At 49.0% G+C, this 21,811-nt stretch overlaps 1 protein-coding gene across 1 annotated transcript in view; it reads right to left on the bottom strand.

Moving 5' to 3' along the window:
• Positions 1–7,216, bottom strand: part of SLC23A2 (solute carrier family 23 member 2) — a 117,466-nt gene extending 110,250 nt beyond the window's left edge. The window contains exon 1 of the mRNA XM_084615402.1: positions 7,198–7,216. The gene's annotated coding sequence lies outside the window, so the exon portion shown is untranslated. The remainder of the gene's footprint in view (positions 1–7,197) is intronic.
• Between the last annotated feature and the right edge of the window lie 14,595 nt (positions 7,217–21,811).

Here is a 21,811-nt window from a genome sequence, read left to right on the forward strand (position 1 = left end):
CTCCTCCCTCCTGCTCCCCCAATGGACTCCCCCACTCCTCCCCTTTCCCCCCGTCAGCCCCCTCCCTTCCCCCTCCTCCCCCCTGCTCCCCCAAGTGGACTCCCCACTCCTCCCCTCTCTCCCCTTCCCCCCGTCAGCCCCTCCCTTCCCCTCCTCCCCCCTGCTCCCCCAATGGACTCCCCACTCCTCCCCCCTCTCCCCTTCCCCCGTCAGCCCCTCCCTTCCCCTCCTCCTCCCTGCTCCCCCAATGGACTCCCCACTCCTCCCCTTCCCCCCGTCAGCCCCTCCCTTCCCCTCCTCCCCCCTGCTCCCCCAATGGACTCCCCACTCCTCCCCCTCTACCCTTCCCCCCGTCAGCCCCTCCCTTCCCCTCCTCCCCCTCTGCTCCCCCAATGGACTCCCCACTCCTCCCCCTCTCCCCTTCCCCCCGTCAGCCCCTCCCTTCCCCTCCTCCCCCTGCTCCCCCAATGGACTCCCCACTCCTCCCCCTCTCCCCGTCAGCCCCCTCTCTTCCCCTTCCTCCCCCCTGCTCCCCCAATGGACTCCCCACTCCTCTCCCCTCTCCCCTTCCCCCCGTCAGCCCCTCCCTTCCCTTCCTCCCCCTGCTCCCCCAATGGACTCCCCACTCCTCCCCTTCCCCCCGTCAGCCCCCTCCCTTCCCCTCCTCCCCCCTGCTCCCCCAATGGACTCCCCACTCCTCCCCCTCCTCCCGTCAGCCCCCTCCCTTCCCCTCCTCCCCCCTGCTCCCCCAATGGACTCCCACTCCTCCCCCTTCCCCCCGTCAGCCCCCTCCCTTCCCCTCCTCCCCTCTCCTCCCCCAATGGACTCCCCACTCCTCCCCTTCCCCCGTCAGCCCCCTCCCTTCCCCTCCTCCCCTCTGCTCCCCCAATGGACTCCCCACTCCTCCCCCCTCCCCTTCCCCCCATCAGCCCCCTCCCTTCCCCTCCTCCCCCCTGCTCCCCCAATGACTCCCCACTCCTCCCCTTCCCCCCGTCAGCCCCTCCCTTCCCCTCCTCCCCAATGACTCCCCCCTCCTCCCCCCTCTCCCCTTCCCCCGTCAGCCCCCTCCCTTCCCCTCCTCCCCCCTGCTCCCCCAATGGACTCCCCACTCCTCCCCTTCCCCCCGTCAGCCCCCTCCCTTCCCCTCCTCCCCCCTGCTCCCCCAATGGACTCCCCACTCCTCCCCTTCCCCCCGTCAGCCCCTCCCTTCCCCTCCTCCCCCCTGCTCCCCCAATGGACTCCCCACTCCTCCCCTTCCCCCTGTCAGCCCCCTCCCTTCCCCTCCTCCCCCCTGCTCCCCCAATGGACTCCCCACTCCTCCCCCTCTCCCCTTCCCCCCGTCAGACCCCTCCCTTCCCCTCCTCCCCTCTGCTCCCCAATGGACTCCCCCACTCCTCTCCTTCCCCCCGTCAGCCCCTCCCTTCCCCTCCTCCCCTCTGCTCCCCCAATGGACTCCCCACTCCTCCCCCTCCCCCCGTCAGCCCCCTCCCTTCCCCTCCTCCCCCCTGCTCCCCCAATGGACTCCCCACTCCTCCCCTTCCCCCCGTCAGCCCCTCCCTTCCCCTCCTCCCCCCTGCTCCCCCAATGGACTCTCCACTCCTCCCCCTCTCCCCGTCAGCCCCCTCCCTTCCCCTCCTCCCCTCTGCTCCCCAATGGACTCCCCACTCCTCCCCTTCCCCCCGTCAGCCGCTCCCTTCCCCTCCTCCCCTCTGCTCCCCCAATGGACTCCCCACTCCTCCCCTTCACCCCGTCAGCCCCTCCCTTCCCCTCCTCCCCCCTGCTCCCCCAATGGACTCCCCACTCCTCCCCTTCCCCCCGTCAGCCCCCTCCCTTCCCCTCCTCCCCCCTGCTCCCCCAATGGACTCCCCACTCCTCCCCTTCACCCCGTCAGCCCCTCCCTTCCCCTCCTCCCCTCTGCTCCCCCAATGGACTCCCCACTCCTCCCCTTCACCCTTCCCCCCGTCAGCCCCCTCCCTTCCCTTCATCCCCTCTGCTCCCCCAATGGACTCCCCACTCCTCCCCTTCCCCCCGTCAGCCCCCTCCCTTCCCTTCATCCCCTCTGCTCCCCCAATGGACTCCCCCACTCCTCCCCCTCTCCCCTTCCCCCCGTCAGCCCCCTCCCTTACCCTCCTCCCCCCTGCTTCCCCAATGGACTCCCCACTCCTCCCCTTCCCCCCGTCAGCCCCCTCCCTTCCCCTCCTCCCCCCTGCTCCCCCAATGGACTCCCCACTCCTCCCCTTCCCCCCGTCAGCCCCCTCCCTTCCCCTCCTCCCCTCTGCTCCCCCAATGGACTCCCCACTCCTCCCCCTCTCCCCTTCCCCCTGTCAGCCCCCTCCCTTCCCCTCCTCCCCCCTGCTCCCCCAATGGACTCCCCACTCCTCCCCCTCTCCCCTTCCCCCCGTCAGCCCCCTCCCTTCCCCTCCTCCCCCCTGCTCCCCCAATGGACTCCCCACTCCTCCCCCCACCCCTTCCCCCAGTCACCCCCCCTTCCTTCCCTTCATCCCCTTCCCCCCCTCTGCTCCCCCAATGGGCTCCCCACTCCTCCCCCTCACCCCTTCCCCCCGTAAACCCCCTCCCTTCCCTTCCCCCCCTCTGCTCCCCCAATGGGCTCCCCCACTCCACCTCCTCACCCCTTCCCTCCCAGTCAGCCCCTTCCCTTTATCCCCTTCCCCCCATCTGCTCCCCCACTCCACCTCCTGACCGCTTCCCCCCTGTCTGCTCCCCCAATGTGCTCCCCACTCTTCCCTCTCACCCCTTCTCCCCCAGTCAGCCCCCCTCCCTTCTCCTCATCCCCTTCCTCCTCGTCTGCTCCCCCAATGGGCTCTTCTCCCCCTCTGTTCCCCCACTCCTCCTCCTCACCCCTTCCCCCCCATCTCCTCCCCCAGTGGGCTCTTCCCCCCTGCTTTCCCACTCCTCCTCCTCCTCAACCCTTCCCCCCAGTCTGCCCCCTCCCTTCCCTTAATCCCCTTCCCCCCTCTGCTCCCTCACTCCTCCTCCTCACCCCTTCCCCCCAAGTCAGCCCCCTTCCCTTCCCTTGATCCCTTCCCCCCCATCTGCACCCCCAATGGTCTCTTCCCCCCCCACTTCTCCTCCTCACCCCTTCCCCCCAGTCTGTTCCCTCCCTTCCCTTGATCCCCTTCCCGCCCGTCTGCTCCCCCAATGGGCTCTTCCCGCCCCTTCTGCTCCCCCACTCCTCCTCCTCACCCCTTCCCCCCAGTCTGCCCCCTCACTTCTCTTGATCCCCTTCCCCCATCTGCTCCCCCCAATGGGCTCTTCTCGCCCCCTATGCTCCCCCACTCATCCTCCTCAGCCCTTCCCCCCAAGTCAGCCCCCTCCCTTCCCTTGATCCCCTACCCCCCGTCTGCACCCCCAATGGGCTCTTCCCTCCCCCACTCCTCCTCCTCACCCCTTCCCCCCAGTCTGTCCCCTCCCTTCCCATGATCCCCTTCCCCCCATCTGCTCCCCGAATGGGCTCTTCTTGCCCCCCACTCCTCCTCTTCACCCCTTCCCCACCATTGCCTGCTTCTGCTGCTCCCCTGGCCCCTGCTTCCCCCATCTCTTCTCCATCCCTCATTCCTCTCTGCCCCATTCCTCCCCCGCTTCTGCTCACCCTGGGTCCCTCCTTCCTCCCTTCACCCCCGGCTTTCCTTCCTCCTCATTCCTCTTCTGCTCCCCAGTCTGTTCCCCCCACCCCTCCTGTCCCTTCCACCCCTCTTATCCTGTTCCCCCCACTCCTTCTGTCCCATGCACCCCTCATTCCTTCCCTTCCCACTCCCCGTTCTTTCCCTTCTCCCACCCCTGCTTACCCAGCTATAGCCCCTTCCCTGGGTGCATTATGGCTTGGATTGTCACTGTCCTGGTTGTGTTGCATCAGTCACATCCCCTGTTCAGAGGTCTGAATGCTGGGAGAAAGGCACAGGCCACTGGCCAGGTGTTTCCTGAAACATTTCCCTGTGTGCAACGAACAAAAGGGATGTTTTGTGTGAAGTTCACATACGCGCTGTAGGGGACATTGTGTGATGCGTGTACATACCTTTTAGGGACATTTTGGGAGATACTCACGCTCCTTTTGGGATGTTAAGGGTGATACTTGCACCTTTTGAGCCATTTTGTGGGGCACACCTCTCCACACCCCTTAGGGAACGTTTGGTCTCCTTGTCGTATTTTTATTAAAGGCTTCTATAGTTTGCACGTGTTTGTAAACTGTCCGAGGAACTCAGACCATGTGCTTTCCGTCCACTCTTGACATCTCTCTTTAGATTCCTTCCATTCCTCTGCCACTGGTAGAGTTGAGACCCAGGGTTCCGACCCTTGTGTGGAACATAATCAACCCTTTTTACCCTTGGCATTTCAGCCTCCGGTCATTGTGCAATAGCTTCCCTAAGTGCTGAAGAATACCCCACCTTCAGAGCATTCTGCACTGACAAGTACATAAATACTATTTTAAAAACACCTGGCCCCAGTATTTACTCAAAACTTCGGAAACATTTAAATCCAAACTTCTCTGAGCTTCTGTTTCTCCTCCCACCTTTCGTCTGACTTGTCCATTGCAAGATCTTCAGAACAGGAACTCGCTCCTGCTGTCCATATTGCCTAGCACAATCGGACTCTGATTTCAGATGGGGCCTGCAGCTACTGTATTACTGTCATACAAATAGATTTTGTATTTCTAGTCTTTGAACATAAGTCTGAAAAGAAAAACTGGTACCTTGATACTGTTGTAACGAGCACTCTATAAATGTCTTACGTAGATGTCAATAATTCGTTACAATACAACAGACAAGGACAAGCTACCGTGCAGCAGCGAAAGCAGAAAACAAGGAGTCCGAATCCTGGGTTCTGTTCCCACCTCTGCCAATGACGCTTAATTTGTCTATGCCTTAGTTTCCCCACCTGCAAAATATTACCTACCTTAAAAGGGATATTGAGAGAATATATGTTCTTTGAGCCCTATGTAGCTGGCATCACTCACATGTTAAGCGTTTGCTGGATCGGGGCCACACGTGGCAGCAGGACACACAACTCTCAATTGTCAATACCTGTCATTTATTGCAAGTCACGTGGTATTTGATGTTTATGTTAAAGCCCCAGCGCCACAAATTAATCTCATAATTTTTGTGGGGCCTGAGTTGTCGTTTTCAAACCCTTGGGTTGTCAATAGTAGGGGCTGCCTTTTGTCAGCCCTACTGTGCTTTGCCGTGTCCAGGTTGATTATATTTAAGTGTCCTAATTATTCTATCTTTCTGATTAGGTTTGATGCTGTTTGATTACTGTAATGATTTACTTTTTGTCCTGTAAAGTATATCATACTCAGCTCTACTTGCTGAGATGCACCAAGTTTTTGAAACCCTGGCTTATTCCACTGTCCTTCCTGTGTTGTGGGACGTCAGTAGCTTGTCCCCCTGCAATCAAATTGCGACAAAGTGCAATCTGATAAGTTTACAGTGGATGTACTGTCTCTAGTGATCTTCGACCCTGTCCTGACTGATCCTGAGCTTTCTCTTGAAGCTTCACCCTTGCTTATTTGATTCAGGTGCTTTGTTGCTATTACAGGAATCCAAGTCACTAGGAAAGACTCTGTGCTCCCTAGGCCTGAGGAACTAACTTTGAATCCATTACATCATTGCACCCAGACCTGCAATTCTGCGTTGCTCTTGCAGCCCTCTGCCTGGACACTTACTGCTGGTACTGAGCTGTTTACCAGGTCTAACTCTTCCTGCCCCACATAAAGAGGGTGTCATTGGATCCCATTAAAGCTGATTTTAAAACCTTTGTTCTGACAAGGCCTTCCACATTCACTAGATCACTCCCTTTGTTAAGCCTATAAATGGCTTTCAGTTGTACCAGATGGAGACACTGTCTAGTAAGGATAAGTCATGATGCGTCTATGCATGTGTGTGTCCATACACTCATTATGTGCCCCGCTATAGAATATGACCCTTCATGTCAGAGAATGTCCAGCTTTAACTCAAGCCTATATTACTTCTTTAGAAATGCAGCTTTCAAAAGGCTTGTTACAGTAGATTAGTGTGGAGCCATGGAATCAGAGGCATTTTAGAAATGCAAGATTGATTGATTGAGAGTGAGGCAGTTCTGCAGGTGGCGGTTGCCTCTAATGGGAAGATTGATTGTATGTATTTACTGATGCAGATTTTCAAGTTCCCCATATTGACTTCTTGTGCTTGGAAATTGCTGGCAAAGAAAGCTCTCTTTTCCTTTATTATATGAGTTGAGGTGGGAAGGATAAAAAATTTGGATATATGAATAAAGCATGTAGTAGGAATGCATCCAATTTAGTGAGCTGTAGCTCACGAAAGCTTATGCTCAAATAAATTGGTTAGTCTCTAAGGTGCCACAAGTCCTCCTTCTCTTTTTGCAAATACAGACGAACACAGCTGCTACTCTGAAGCATGTAGTTTTGCCATCCTCACTTATGGAGGAAGGTGGCAGAATTGGATCCAAAGGGTCCTATTGAATTCGTGGGTCAGGTTCATATTTAGCAAAGAAGGAAATCCAGGGATTAGGAGGACAGCCCCAAAAGCAAGGGGCTAGAGTGGATGTTCAGTGCTCTCAGCGTTAGATGGACATAGCTAGACTCCCTGTAACGACATGTTTAAATCCCACCAGACTCATCTTTGTTCTTCCTAGATAGATTAGCTGCCTTCTAGACGGTTTACTGTATTGCAATTGTATTCGATAAGACCTTGAAAACTGAGTTCCTATCTGAATATTAAAGACCCTCCGGCACTAACACAGGAAGTGGAGCTTTGATGGCCCCAATTTCCCTCTCTCACTGCTGTGTAATATAAATGCAAATTAATATGCTATGATTATTGGAAAATAGAAGTCCACGTTATAAAACTGTACCAAAGGGGAGGGAGCAATTCATGTAAGTGCAGTCAATTTTTGCCAAACTCAATCACTGGACCATAAACAGCTGGGAAGAGTTACAGATCTCTGCATGTATCCCAATAAGAGCAGCACATCTCCAGGCTATAGGTACAATTATAGCAATTAGTCAGCATGCAAACATTTGATATTGAGGGATATAACACCCCTTTGCAATTTTCTTCATGCATGCACATCTAATCTATTTCTCTTTGGGCACGTTCAACACATTCATCAGCATGCTATTTGGGTCAAGTCGGCCCAGAGACTCTGAACTGTCATTTCAGTGGAAGTTAGCAACTTACATACCTTTGAAGATCTGGGCCTAGGTCCTTAGCCCTCACCCAAGGATGTAAGCTGGCTTGTAACTCTTCCCCATAGCACCTGAATGAAGAGAGGATGCTGAGCGTTCGGCCTTGTCCACACTGCGATCGATTAATACCATGTTCCCATACATGTCCTATAAATCGCGTTGTTATAACATGGTGTGGTTTCTGCCTGGGTGCACCAGACCAAGTTTAGGGGCAAGGTTGTAACCAGATTCCTTTAATATAGTTATAGGACACGACATGTTGTAACATCATGGCTTTGGTGGGAACCGTGTGGGAATATTGCAGTAGTATGAGAAAAGCTCTTGTGCCCCGAGTCCCACCCTGACCAGGGCAGGATACCAGGCTGGATGGACAATTAGCCCACAAGCAGCTCCCAGGATGCTGGACTTTCCACAGCTAGGAACTGAATCCCAGAGCCCTGATTCCCACCTCTTTGTTTTAACCGCTCAGTGTACGTCTCATATGTAGTATAAATTCCAGAGAGAAAGCTAGTAGTGATCAGAAAATGCATTTGAGAAATTCATATATATTTTTAGTCAATTTTTGCCAGAATGTAGGGCCCGGTTGTAATAACTGGGCCTACATATTTACACCATTTGTAAGCCCAATTGTGGAAAAGTGGATACCTTTATAAATTGTCACAATAGCTTATAACAATGAATGTTGATGGGGAAAAGGTGCAAAAAGAATCAAAAAGCTGAATTAGTCCAAACATTATATAAGTCAAGGACTGCGTTAAAATTATGGCTGGTAAACAAGAGAAGCATAGGACAAAACATTAATGGACCAAAGTAAGAGTTTGTCTTCACTGGCCAAAACTGTACATTTTGCAATACTGCGTTAAGCCTTTGACCAGAAAAAGGCAACTCAAACCCATGTCGTGAAAGCCCAAAGTTTGCCAGGTCGCAGAGTGGCTGATAAGACCATATGCTGGGCCTGTGTTTTTCCCAGCAGAGAGGTTGCAAGAGAGTCAACGCCAGAGACAGAGGCTGCACTTTCTATGTACGCTATTCTTCGTCTTCTTGTTAAAGTCTGACCCTGTTTTCTAGAACGGCAGCTCCAGCCCATCTCAACTAATTTCTTTCCCCCCCCCCAAAAGCACAGCTCTTCCCATCTAAAAGACTGGCAAACAAGGGGATTTTTCCTTATACAAACTTTGCAGCTAAAGAGAAAGTGGGATATGGTTAAAAATGAAAAACCTTACTTAATATTTTACAAGTCAAATGCTTTAACCTGTTTTGTTCTACTAAGTCTCCATCTATAATAGAAGGTTTAAAAGTTGTCAGTCGTCTTTGTCAGGGCAGCAAGCAGGCGGACGTCTCTGTATACCAAACCCTGAACTGTGTTTAAAAGTGTTTAATAATGGACTTACAGGGTCATGGTAACACCTTTGACTCTTTGGACCCATGCATTAATTCTGATTGACTATAACAGCCCCCATGTTGCAGTGAACTCTGTGTAGTCAGACCCCTGCACCCACACCCAGCCCGAACAGGTTCCTGATTGTGGTGGCTTTAGAATGCGCAAGGCCTTGGTCTTGCCCTTCTCTGGAACCAATATTGCCATGATATTCTGAAGTTAACATTTCGTAGTACGTTCCCAGGCATGTCAGTCTATTACTTTGTTTGTTTCTCTCTACCACTTGGTAAGGATGCTGCTAAGTAAGGTCAGGGTTTTGTTGCGATGCAGTATCTTACTGGCATAAATTTAAAGGCTGAGATATTTTTGGCAGTCATCTCCATTTTTTGTGCAGCATTTCCAGTTTAAACTCAAGCGTCACCTCATCCTGGGACAAACCTGTTTCTCCACGTGGAAAAAAAATAGAATGAAATAACTCTAACCCTAATGACACTATTAGAAAACACCCAATTATTTCAGGGCATGAAGGAGGTCAGGAAGAATCCCCAATAAGCAGGTTATTCTCTAAGGTGGGGCTTCTTGAACCTTTCTGTGAAGCATCAGGATACTGACTGGATGAGTCACTGGTTTGATCTGGCATTGCGATTCTGATATTCTGTGTCCGTTTAAAAAAAATCTGCATGACCAATTGTGTCATTTATGTGACACAGCCATGAAATCTGCTTGGAAGTCACAAAGTCCTAGAAAAAGAAAAGGAGGACTTGTGGCACCTTAGAGACTAACCAATTTATTAGAGCATAAGCTTTCGTGAGCCACAGCTCACTTCCTCAGATGCATATCGTGGAAACCAGGAAAAGTCCTGGATAAGTGAGAAGAGAATGGATGCATTGTCCAAGGCCAGATTGTATTCCTGAGCACCTGCTTGGAAGCCAAGCTGTTCAGCATGTATGTGTCATACTTACATGAGGGGAAATTATTTGGGAATAACCTCTGGTACACACTGAATTGGGTGGTGAGTCTACAATTCTCTGTTCCTTTACAATTAGATATAGGCTGAAAGCAAAATACCAGCTCTGGACACTCTCAAAGCGTAGATAAGTCTGGATCTGGATTCTATAGAGGTTCAAACCAAAACTGCAGTTTCAGAAGTCTTTGGAGAAGTTTGTTCTGGATCCCAACTTTGTAGCTCAGGCTCAACTCACCATCTTGAGTGATACATTGTCAGAATAAGGTTAAAAACCCAACTTGCACTAAATAATTAATCTGTGGAACTCACATCCACAAGGTATTACTGTGGCCAAGAGTTCAGCAGGATTCAAAGGATTAGATATGTATATAGATAATGAGAACATCTATATTAATAGTAGATAGGGTAAAGAAAGTAGAAATTTAAAATCAGCCCCCCAAGGTTGGGAGCAAACTTTCCCTCTGAGAAGGTTACTTGATAACTTACCATCAGTGGGCTTTTTGATCCTTCCTCTGAAGCTTCTTGCACTGACTGCTGGTGGAGACCCAATACTGGACTAGATGGACCTGAGGTGTGATCCAGAAACATAGGAACTACCAGATTAAAGAGACAGAAGAGGCCATAGGTGAATTGATTTGTAGCTAAAGAATGTTATATACCACCACCTAGTGGAAAACACGTAGCATCATGTTTCAAATTCTCTAGCTACAGAGGACACAGTAAATATATCAGAGTAACAGCCATGTTAGTCTGTATTCGCAAAAAGAAAAGGAGGACTTGTGGCACCTTAGAGACTAACCAATTTATTTGAACATAAGCTTTCGTTCGATGAAGTGAGCTGTAGCTCACGAAAGCTTATGCTCAAATAAATTGGTTAGTTTCTAAGGTGCCACAAGTCCTCCTTTTCTTTTTAGTAAATATATCGTTACCCCTTTTGGGACAGTTGTTAGGCTCTGTCAACAGCTGTACCACTGTAAGATTTGCCATGTAGTCCTCTATGCTGACAGGAGAGAGTTCTCCTCTCGACATAATTAAACCACCCTCAACGAGCAGGCTACCGCTTATGTCAGAGGGGGTGTGTTTTTTCCACAGCCCTAAGCGATGTAAGTTTTGCTGACATAAGTGGCAGTGTAGACATGGCCTTAGCCAAAGTTCAGGGAATGGGGGACAGACAGATTATTTCCTTTAAGAGGAGAAATTGATGGAGTCAGGCATCTTTGTTGCAATCCTGTTTGTTTACAAACAATGTGCAGTGGGCTGTTCCCCTGAACACAGGAAGAATCAAATGGGAAATAGTTTCTTTGCTCACAGCTACAAGCCTTTTGCATAGCAGCCAGCACTCAGCCCCAAAAGCTCTCTCGGCTTTTCTCATGGCCAGTTTCCCATGGCTTGCTTACATTGCACTGATGCTGATGATTCTTTGCTGCCTTCTTCCTCAGCTTCTCTGGGCCTTCTCCTGACGCTGTTCCTCACACCCATATACACCCCTCTACTAAACAATGCCCAACGAAGCCCTACCCCCACATAGTTTGAATTCATGAGCAGCCTCACACATGCCTTTGTTTTGGGCAGAGGCCTGGGCCTGCATTGTGGTGGCAGGGGAGCTATTGTTCCAGCTACTTGCTTCCATAAAGAAACTTCATGGCTTCTTAAAGGACACCTGCTACACCTCCAGTTTCAGTGAGGTTTAACCCAGTGTATGACAATGTTTCCCAGACTTGACTATTTATATTTAACAATGTAAGACTACAACAAACAAAAATCGCGTGGTAGTTCTGAAATGTTTTAAAATGTGTATGTGATGTACTCCTTTTTGGACTAAACCCTCAGTTTTCCTCATCTGTAAAATGGGGATATTAGGACTCTTTTTTCCAGGGGAGTTAAGGATTAATTTGTGTCAGTACAGTTTAAAATGTTACTACTTTTCAAAGGTCTCATAAAATTTTTTTTAAACATTAATTAATGAGGCTTCAAGTAGCAAGACTAGATAGATAAGTCACATATTGCTATTACCATTTTAGACAGGTAAACAAACGTTTTTGTTAAATGACATCTTTGCACACACCACGTATTCTGCAAATGGGGACCATACTCGGACACATTCGATGGTATTATTGAAAACTGAATCAGCCCCCCTAATTCCCTCAGGAGCTTTTTGGCCTTTTTATGATAAGGCTGCGCAGAATGCACTGGCAAAGCAATACAGATCCAAGTATGGTCAGTAAGTGGGGAAAGTAACAGCAGTAGAGGACATTTACAGAAACTAATTAGACGAGACAGCTCATTCTTTGGATGAGTAGCTGACTTTCTTGAGGCTGAGGTATCATTTCCTGTACCTCAGTGCTGCAATCAGCATTTGGGATTTAGCTAGATGAACAGGGAATGGGCCCATTCTAGGGACCCTTTCTGCAGTTCTTGGGGTTCTTTCCATGGGGTCCTGCCATAACTCCAGTGGAGGCTGCAGTCTACAGAAGTAAAAGATTGCTCTTTAAAGCCCTGTTCCTGCTCCCATTAATGTCAATGGAAGAGATTTCACTGGATGAAGGGTCAAGCCCTTAACATACTGTATAGAAGAGGATACATTCATTTTGAAGTAATTTTTCCATTTCTTTCTAATGCATGGAAAGAAGGAACCTTTTCCTAGTGCCTTCTGTTATGAGCATGGGAGCTCTCAACCTGAAAGTGGGTAGTCTGGGTCAGTATTAACTTTAAGCATGGGCTTAAGTCCTACTTAAAGTCAAACTTGAGCATGTACTTAAGTGCTATGCGGAACTGGGACCCGAGAACTCATCAGGATCAGACCTACAGTGAAATCATGTTTTTCACAGAACTTCCAAGTGGAACAACAACTGGGACTTTAGCAGTCTCAGACTTGGATTCTACTCCCATCTAAACAGTTTCGCTCCCTCTTAGTTTGCTAGATGTGGATTTCACTATTGTAATAGGAAAAGTATGAGAGACAAGTCCACTGTCAAGTGCAGTCTTCACTCAAAAAAATTCAGCCTTAAATTGCTTGTCTTGTACCAGGATTTTTAGAGGCATCCAGTTTTTATCAAAGTGAATCAAAGATATTCTAACAAAACCTACAGGGAACTGACCAAAATTCTCATTTACACCGGTGACTGCAAGCTGTTGAGTTTCTTCAGCTAACGGAATCACACCAGAGTGAATTCAAAATGAGCTGAATCTGTTTTAGGCTTATCAATAACTCATAAGATCTCAACTCTGATGTCCTTCTGCTGAAAGGCAGAAAGAAATCTAAAGCAGATAAAGAATTAATCATTAAACCTACATACCCTCTGCATGGGAAGCCATGTGGTCTAGCAATTTGGCCACTGAATTACGTCTACGCCTGGGGTCTATTCTTGGATCTGCCACTGACTTGTTGCGTGGCCTTGATCAAATCACAGAGGGGGAAAAAAATAAATCAAGATCAGGACTTCTAGTCCCCTAGTTTTACCACTAAGGCAACATTCACTTTGGCAGTTTGTGGGGTCTGTGGGACAGGAGTCTGTGCCTCTGTTTCCTCTCCTACCCTTTGTCTCGTCTATTTAGACTACAAGCTCTTTGGGGCAGAGATTGTCTCACGTATCCATACAGCATGCAGCACAGAGGGGTCCCCGTCTTAGCTGGGGGCTGTAGGCACAATGGGAATGCAAATAAAATATTTATCTTCGAGAGAGGTCTCACTTTTGAGACCGATTCCTTACTGCATCATCAATAACCAACAAAGCAAATGTGTCAAAAAATACGGTCATCAGAATTTTTTTTTTTTTTTTTTTTTTACAGCTTGCATGTGTTGCTAACAAGATCATTGAGACCTTTTTAAAAGTTCTAGCATAGACCAGTGAGTTGACGGGGCTATTTTTATTGACTTTAAAATAATTCAATATTACAAAAAAAAACCCCAAAAAACCCAAAAACCACACACAAGCTGCTTGGGAAGATACATTTCCCTTTCACACAGCTATCACAGAACAGATTTTCAAGGGCCTGGTTCAGCAAAGCATTTAAACATGCCGGTGACTTTCTTTAGAAGTTAAACACATGCCTAAAGTTAAGTGCTTTGCAGAACAGGGACAGAGGTTAAGCATGTGGTTAAAAGCTTGGCAGAATCAGGGCCTACACTCAGAAAGGCCCATTAGGATAATCGAGCCTGACCTTGCACCTAGAATTTCACCCAGTGACTCCTACATTCAGCTCAATAATTCCGGTTCCCCGGACTGGTTCTCACCAACCGCTGATATTACCACCAAGGAGCAAGGTTTCCATTGAGGAGAATGGCTCAGGTTTGAATGAGGCTGAATGCCACTCATATTTGCACACAGGCATCTTTACATCTTTCCCTGGTGACTGACGGGGCTGGCATCAATTGAAACTAGCAAATACAATAAGTCAGCACGGGAACATTAAAAAAAAAAAAAATATAAAGCACTCTCTTGCCCTCCTTTGTTTTATTCTGTCTCGCCCTTTTTTAAAAAAAAGCTCAGGAGATGTGATTAGTTTGCTGCCCGCCGAGTGACCATTTAGGAAGACAACAGCAATGCCGGTGCTGCGAAGCATATACTGAAATCTAATTAGAAAGGACAGGATTGTTGTGCCAACTCATCCTTGTGTATCCTGCAGGTTTTCCTGTCCTTATTTATGTTCAGCTAAACGATGGCTATAAAAATAGCAGTACAGCGCTAAGCCTCTTAATGGCAAATATAGCTGAATTTGGCTCACTGCAGTCGACAGGAGCAAAGTGGAACTCTACTGCAGGGGCTAATCTAAGCTAGATGCCAGGAAAGATGCTGTAGATTGTACTAGGATTGTGAAAATAAAGCCCTGCTCGAGGATCATTTATCTTTCTAGGGCACCCAAAGTGCTCCAGGGGAGTCACATTATTTCTCTTTCAGTTCTATGGAGGTTTCACACAAGCTAAACTATAGTATTTAGGACAAAAATTACAAATCTATAGGACAGCCAAGACCCCTGCCATCAGCCAGAACCCACAGCCCCTGGAGCCTCAGCCCCTCCAGCCATCCGTTAAGGGCTGTTTTTTCAAAAGAGCTCAGCAGCCACTTTTCAATCTGACCTTTGAGAGTCTAGAACAGCACCCACTTACTGAGTGCCCCCAATCACAAGGGGGTACCTCTGCAGGGCCCCACCCCTGTTTTCTCCTTCCCTGGGCACCTTAAACAACCCCCACACCGTCCAAAGGAAAACTCAGACATTCCGTTTAGCCAGTCCTCAGGTACCCACCAGCCCCACGCAGGCCCCCAACTCAGCTTAGTGTCTCTCTGTCCTTTCTGCAGGAGCCAGTCCTACACCCTGCAGCTGTTTCGTCAACCTACCTACACTTTCTGGGTTTCTTTTACTTGAGCAGCCCCAGCTTCCTACCAAGCTTCCTCCCGCCTCTCACACACTTTTTCAACCATCCCCTTCCTGGTAGCATCCTGCTGCCTTTTATGTGGGGAATCACCTGATTCCTCTCAGGTGGGGCTCATCAGGGCTGGTTTAGCTTGAGGGCTCCGACCTATGGGCCAGCCACCCCATTACAGAGAGTAACAGACTGAGTGTAATCTATTGCTTAAGCACTTTGAGAGCCTCGCACAAAAGGGGCCGAGTTATGTACCTATTTAAAGTGAAATCTTTCTCACTTTTGCTATTGATTTCCATGGGATCAGGCTTACGTCCCTACAGCCGGTCCAAAATCCCTCTTGGGTAACAGGTGTGATGCTCCGAGAGCTTTGCTGCAAAACCAGAGTGCGCTCAAATACTGCTGAGGGTTTACATCTCCATAACAGCTGCTGGGAACTTCTGCATCTGGCGTGAAGATTTTCCATTCACATTAGCACCTGCCACCAGTGATGCTGGAGTAGAGGCTCAGTAGGGAAGCTGTCAGACAAGAGGATGAAGTAGCCACTCTGGGCGGCCCCACGGCACCTACCACAAGGCTGTTCAGGGAGGCGGGCGGGTTAGCAAAGGTCCTGCAAAGAACATGGCATTTAAACTCGTTAAATCCAACAGTAAGCAGAATTTAGTGCCCATAGCTCCAACCACATCACTTTGGATATTGGGTAATAATTGCTGCCTCTCCCCTCTCCCCCCTCCCCCCCCCCCGACCTCTCAGTGCCTCCCAGGGGTGAGTTTTTAATTAGACTCTTCCTCAGAACAGCTCCAGGGCCTGAGAGCTGGGACACTGAAACCAACGCTGAGGAAACATAACCTCTTGCCCTAAAGCAAAAGCATTATGCAAGAGTTACTGAACCAGGAGAGCATCCATACAGCTTCCTTGCTCTTCTTCTTAGGATTCTGTCTCCTTTTCCCACTTTTGTACCCACTCTTCCCTAAACACTAGAATATGCGCTGTCAGGATCATTTGCAGGGGGGCAGATTGGACAATCTAGTACAATTTTACTCGATTTACATTTCTAGAATTCCCCTCAAGGCCCCTGCATGGCATCAACCGAAAAAGGGACACCCTTTGGAGACCCTCTGCACTTCCCCTAGGTGACAAGAAGGGAATCAGCAGGGTCCAGGGTGAACCAATTCATCAGAACATGAGAATTCCCCAGCTAGTACATCAAATCAAGCTCACAACTGCAGCAGAATTTCAATCCCTTCCTTCGCAGAATCATAGAAATGTCGGACTGGAAGGGACCTCGAGAGGTCATCAAGCCCAGCCCCCTGTGCTGAGGCAGGAACAAGTCAACCTAAAGCACCCCTGACAGGTGTTTCTCCAACCTGTTCTTAAAAACCTCCAGTGATAAGGATTCCGTAGCCTCCCGTGGAAGGCTATTCCCGAGTTTAACTCCTTCTTGTTCGAAAGTTTTTTCTAATATCTAGCCTAAATCTCCCTTGCTGCAGCTTAAACCCGACTTCTTGTCCTACCTTCGGTAGATCTGGAGAACAATTGATCCCCGTTCTCTTGACAACAGCCCTTCACGTATTTGAAGACTGTTACCAGGCCCCTTCTCAGTGCTTTTCTCAGGACTAAACATACCCATTCTTTTCCACCTTTACTCACAGATCAGATTTTCTCAAACTTTTCCCAGTTTTGTTACTCTTCTTCAGTTTGTCCACCTCTTTGCTAATGTGTGGTACCCCAGAACGGGACACTATACTCCAGCTGAGGCCTTACAATGGTTGAGGTGAGCGGGACAATTACTTCCTATGTCTTACAAGCAACATTCCTGTTAATACACCCCAGAATGATATTAGCTTTTTCACAACTGCATCCCATTGTTGGCTCATATTCAGTTTCTGATCCCGCAGATCCTTTTCTGCAGCACGACCACCTAGCCAGTTATTTCCCATTTTGCAGTTGTGCATTTGATTTTTCTAAAAAGTACGCTTGAGCTTGTCTTTATTGAATTTCATCTTTGTGAATTCAGACCAATTCTCCAATTTGACAATGACATTTTGAATTCTCATCATAGAATATCAGGGTTGGAAGGGACCTCAGAAGATCATAGAATCATAGAATCATAGAATATCAGGGTTGGAAGGGACCCCTGAAGGTCATCTAGTCCAACCCCCTGCTCGAAGCAGGACCAATTCCCAGTTAAATCATCCCAGCCAGGGCTTTGTCAAGCCTGACCTTAAAAACCTCTAAGGAAGGAGATTCTACCACCTCCCTAGGTAACGCATTCCAGTGTTTCACCACCCTCTTAGTGAAAAAGTTTTTCCTAATATCCAATCTAAACCTCCCCCACTGCAACTTGAGACCATTACTCCTCGTTCTGTCATCTGCTACCATTGAGAACAGTCTAGAGCCATCCTCTTTGGAACCCCCTTTCAGGGAGTTGAAAGCAGCTATCAAATCCCCCCTCATTCTTCTCTTCTGCAGGCTAAACAATCCCAGCTCCCTCAGCCTCTCCTCATAAGTCATGTGTTCCAGACCCCTAATCATTTTTGTTGCCCTTCGCTGGACTCTCTCCAATTTATCCACATCCTTCTTGTAGTGTGGGGCCCTAAACTGGACACAGTACTCCAGATGAGGCCTCACCAATGTCGAATAGAGGGGGACAATCACGTCCCTCGATCTGCTCGCTATGCCCCTACTTATACATCCCAAAATGCCATTGGCCTTCTTGGCAACAAGGGCACACTGCTGACTCATATCCAGCTTCTCGTCCACTGTCAGCCCTAGGTCCTTTTCCGCAGAACTGCTGCCTAGCCATTCGGTCCCTAGTCTGTAGCGGTGCATTGGATTCTTCCATCCTAAGTGCAGGACCCTGCACTTATCCTTATTGAACCTCATCAGATTTCTTTTGGCCCAATCCTCCAATTTGTCTAGGTCCTTCTGTATCCTATCCCTCCCCTCCAGCGTATCTACCACTCCTCCCAGTTTAGTATCATCCACAAATTTGCTGAGAGTGCAATCCACACCATCCTCCAGATCATTTATGAAGATATTGAACAAAACCGGCCCCAGGACCGACCCTTGGGGCACTCCACTTGGGGCACATCATCTAGTTCAACCCCCTGTTCAAAGCAGGACCAATCCCCAATTTTTGCCCCAGATCCCTAAATGGCCCCCTCAAGGATTGTACTCACAACCCTGGGTTTAGCAGGCCAATGCTCAAAACACTGAGCTATCCCTCCCCCCATCCTGTATACCAAAGTGCTTGCAACCCCTCCCAGTTTGATGTCATCTGCAAATTTTAAAAGCCTGCTCCCCACACCATTATCCAAGTCATCAATGAAAATATTGACTAGTACCAGACCTGGGACTGACCCCAGCAGGACCCCATGAGATACACCCTCCCAGTTTAACAGCAAACTATTCATAACTACTCTTTGAGTATGGCCTTTCCACCAGTTATGCACCTACTTCTCTATTTTGCTTATGAGAATGTCATGTGAGACTGTGTCAAAAGCCTTCCTTATTCAGCAGAGCGTCAGGACTTTCCTTATTCAACAGAATTGTGCAGTGCTAACTTAACCCTTTGGACACTCTATGGTTCTTCCCTAAAACCCAGGACCTGCTATTTGGCCTTTCCTACAGCTTCTCTCCATTAAGCCGTCTACTTCTGCCAGATTTTTCCCCTGGGATGCTGCCAAGTGCTTCTTAAAAGTACTTCTCCTGACCCCTCTCGCTTTCATTGAGCAAGGTCTCTCGTACAAAGTGTTACTTCCAAACTTTCACAAGACCCTTCGGTGACTGGACTCCACCCATCAGCCAGAATCTTGAAACAGGGTGTTGGATGACGGGTCTGTTCCAAGACCCGGGCCCTGTGTTACAATTTCCCTCTTTGTTCTGGCCAAGCTCACCCAAAGACACTCAAAGAACCTGAGTCAGTGGCCTCTATATCACTGTATCACTCAGAGCACAGTCGCCTGGCTGGCTCAGTCTTTCTAAGCTTAAATGAAAGCACTTGGCTCAGCTCTGCTGTCTAAAAGGACTTCACGTCTCCCTAGGAAGTGTTAGAAGATCCACTTTAATTATCCTTGGCATTTCTGAGCTTAAAGCTGCTGGTGGCCACCTCTCTCTCAGCTCGTGTCAGCTCTATCCCTAGCAGGAGGAAAAGGCCTTAGCACAGTCTGGGGAGCAGCCTCCTTGGGAGCAGGATACAGTGTTAGGGCAGAAACACGGCAGTTTTTATGGATTGTGGCAGGAGCAGCAGAGAGGTGAGATACCCAGAACCTGGGATCTACCATTGACTGGAGTCTGGCTGCATTCAGGCCCTGTAGCGAGTGCGTGAGGTCAGGACCCCTTCACCAGCACCTACCCCTACTGTTCTTTGTCCCCGAGCCTTCTGTTGGATTATTCCCATGCTGCGCATTGTCTAAATCTTAAGAGCTCTTCTTAATGGGGGAAACAGGCATCGGTGTTACTACAGCATCGTATCGACACCGACATTGCTATCCACAGGCATTCAAAAATTATCAGATTGGCTTAAAAAAACTATAAATGTGGGGTGATTTTTCTTTGCCTCCTGGTTTCAGAGCCTTCAGAGAGCACTTGGGTCACACTGTTAAGTGTTTCTCTGCAAGTAGGAAGGTCAGAAACTCACTTTTTATGTTACCTTATCCACAAGCCCCCTTGTATAATCCTCACTTTCACTTTAAAACCTCTTCTTCCCCTCTCCTCCACCTTCCTAAAATATAACTTTCACCTGCCATGTCAGCTGCAGACACAACGCTGACTCATTGCCTGGCGTCAGCTGCCACCTTCCTCTCTGGTCTTGGCTCTCACTTGATGGATTTCAGCTGCTCCCAGCCGGTATGTAACAACATCTGGGAAGTGGCAGTGACATCTGACCAGAGAGTGAACAATGTCAGGAAGGGTGAAGCGCTGAGCCAGCATGACACAGCACAGCAGAGAGGCACGTGTATATTTCATTTCCTTCCAACAGATGGGTTAAAGCAGCAGTCAGGGAGAACTGACATCCTGCGTTCAATCAATCCGTTCCCTTGGCCCTAACGTGCAAGTCACTCAATTAAGGACAGTGCAACAACCCAGGGAATAGAATTTAGACCCCCCCAAAAAAGTGTGTGTGTGTGTGTGCGGGGGGGGGGGAATCAGGACTTGGAGGTTAGCACAGAACACAAGAGTGTACAGGGAAAAAGAGAAAGGGAGGCAGAAAACCAAAGGGAACTTAAAAATGAGCACTATTGTCTCAAATCAACCTGTTATATGGGAGATGTTTGCCCAGAAAAATTCTCACCTGAGCCTCAACACGTGTGTGGCGTGCACTAGAAGTGCTACTTTGCATGGGAGGAGCAGCTTTCCTTTGAGACTCTCACATCCACCAAGTCTCAGCTCCCACCACTGCCGGCTGATAACTATGGGCATTGCCATCACCATGTTTTGTAGCTAGGGGAACAGATGGAGAGGGGACGGTGGCCTTTCAGACGCCTGGAACAACCTTGGCAGCTGCCTTTGCTTACCCCCTCTTCAATAATCAGGCCATAAACGACCTGCCCACAGCTACAGACTAGGCCTGTGGGGGAGTCAAGACTAGAACAGTGTCCCTATTGTAGCAGCCAGAAGTTCCCTCCCGTGTTACATGGGTGCAATAAAGGCCACTTGGCTATTTGGCATACAATGCCAAGTGACCTGAGATTTCTGAGTGCCTTAATTTCTAAGTTCCCAACTTGACACGTTAAAGGGGCCCCATTTTCAGAAAGCGCCTGGTCCCCAAAGATGTGTACAAAAGGAAAAAACAATACAAAATAAGGCACCCCAAAGAAGCACGAGACAGTTTTGAAAATCATGAGTCAGGAAGTCCCTCCTCAGTGTCTGTCTCTGTACAGGACCCTGGTCTGGGGCCTGTGTTCTACTGGAACACAAACACACATTTGCCTTAAAAAAAAAATAAAATAAAAATGCTCCAGTTGCCTGGTTTATAAGAACAGGTCAGACAAACACCAGTCAGAGACGGTAATCCTGCCCTAGGGTAGGGCAAAGAACTGGATAGCCTCTTGAGGTCCCCTCCAGTCCTACATGTCTATGGTTCTATAGTTTGGATATATAAAATAGAAAGCAACTGATCTATTGGTTGTCAAGCCACGTACCCTGTGCCGGCTTCAGTTAAAATGTCTCTCTCTCAGAGCTGGATCCCAGGGTATTGTGCTTTCTTCTAGAAGGTAGGTGGAGGCACAAGTCTCCCAGGAATAAGATGTCCTGTTACATTTGATTAAACCCATCCTCCAATTACTGATTTTCATGTTTGACAACTGCTTGCGCAGCCCCTTGATAGGCTCAGAAGGTGCTCCTTCTATCAACATAGTTACCCTTCAAGAGTTGGCATTGTGGATGGGAAGGTAGAGACCAAGCTATTGATTTCAGCCATTCTACCCAAGATGGCCCACTCTTCTAAAAAAGCTTAGCCTCCACATTTTACGCTTTGAGATAACTCCTTAAGGTAAATAAATCCCATTCTTGCTCCCTCCAGCTTCAGCAGACTCCCCCACTCAGGGTCTGGGCCCAATGTGAAGCAGTTCAGGCTGCATTTACGAGCTGTAAACCTATCCTATGGGAATTAGATGAGAAGCACCAGGATGGACTGGAGCCCCTCCTGACCCGCTAAACATATGAGGGTCGGCCTCTCAGTCTCTCACACAAGGGCTCCAGGAACTGCTGCAATACATGGTGTGTTAACTCTAGGCTTCCCCCTCCCGCCACCTTGATGGTGAGCACTGGGACTCAATGCACCCCCCCGCCTTTCAGCTCGCTGCATGTGAGCCCATAATGAAGATGAAGCTGCTCAAAACTCCATCCTGGCAAACTCCTGCCCACTGTCTCTGGCAGATGGCAGCATGAATACTGGAA

Source organism: Lepidochelys olivacea, assembly GCF_965140295.1.
Source record: "Lepidochelys olivacea isolate rLepOli2 genome assembly, chromosome: 26".
Taxonomy (NCBI): Eukaryota; Metazoa; Chordata; order Testudines; family Cheloniidae; genus Lepidochelys; species Lepidochelys olivacea.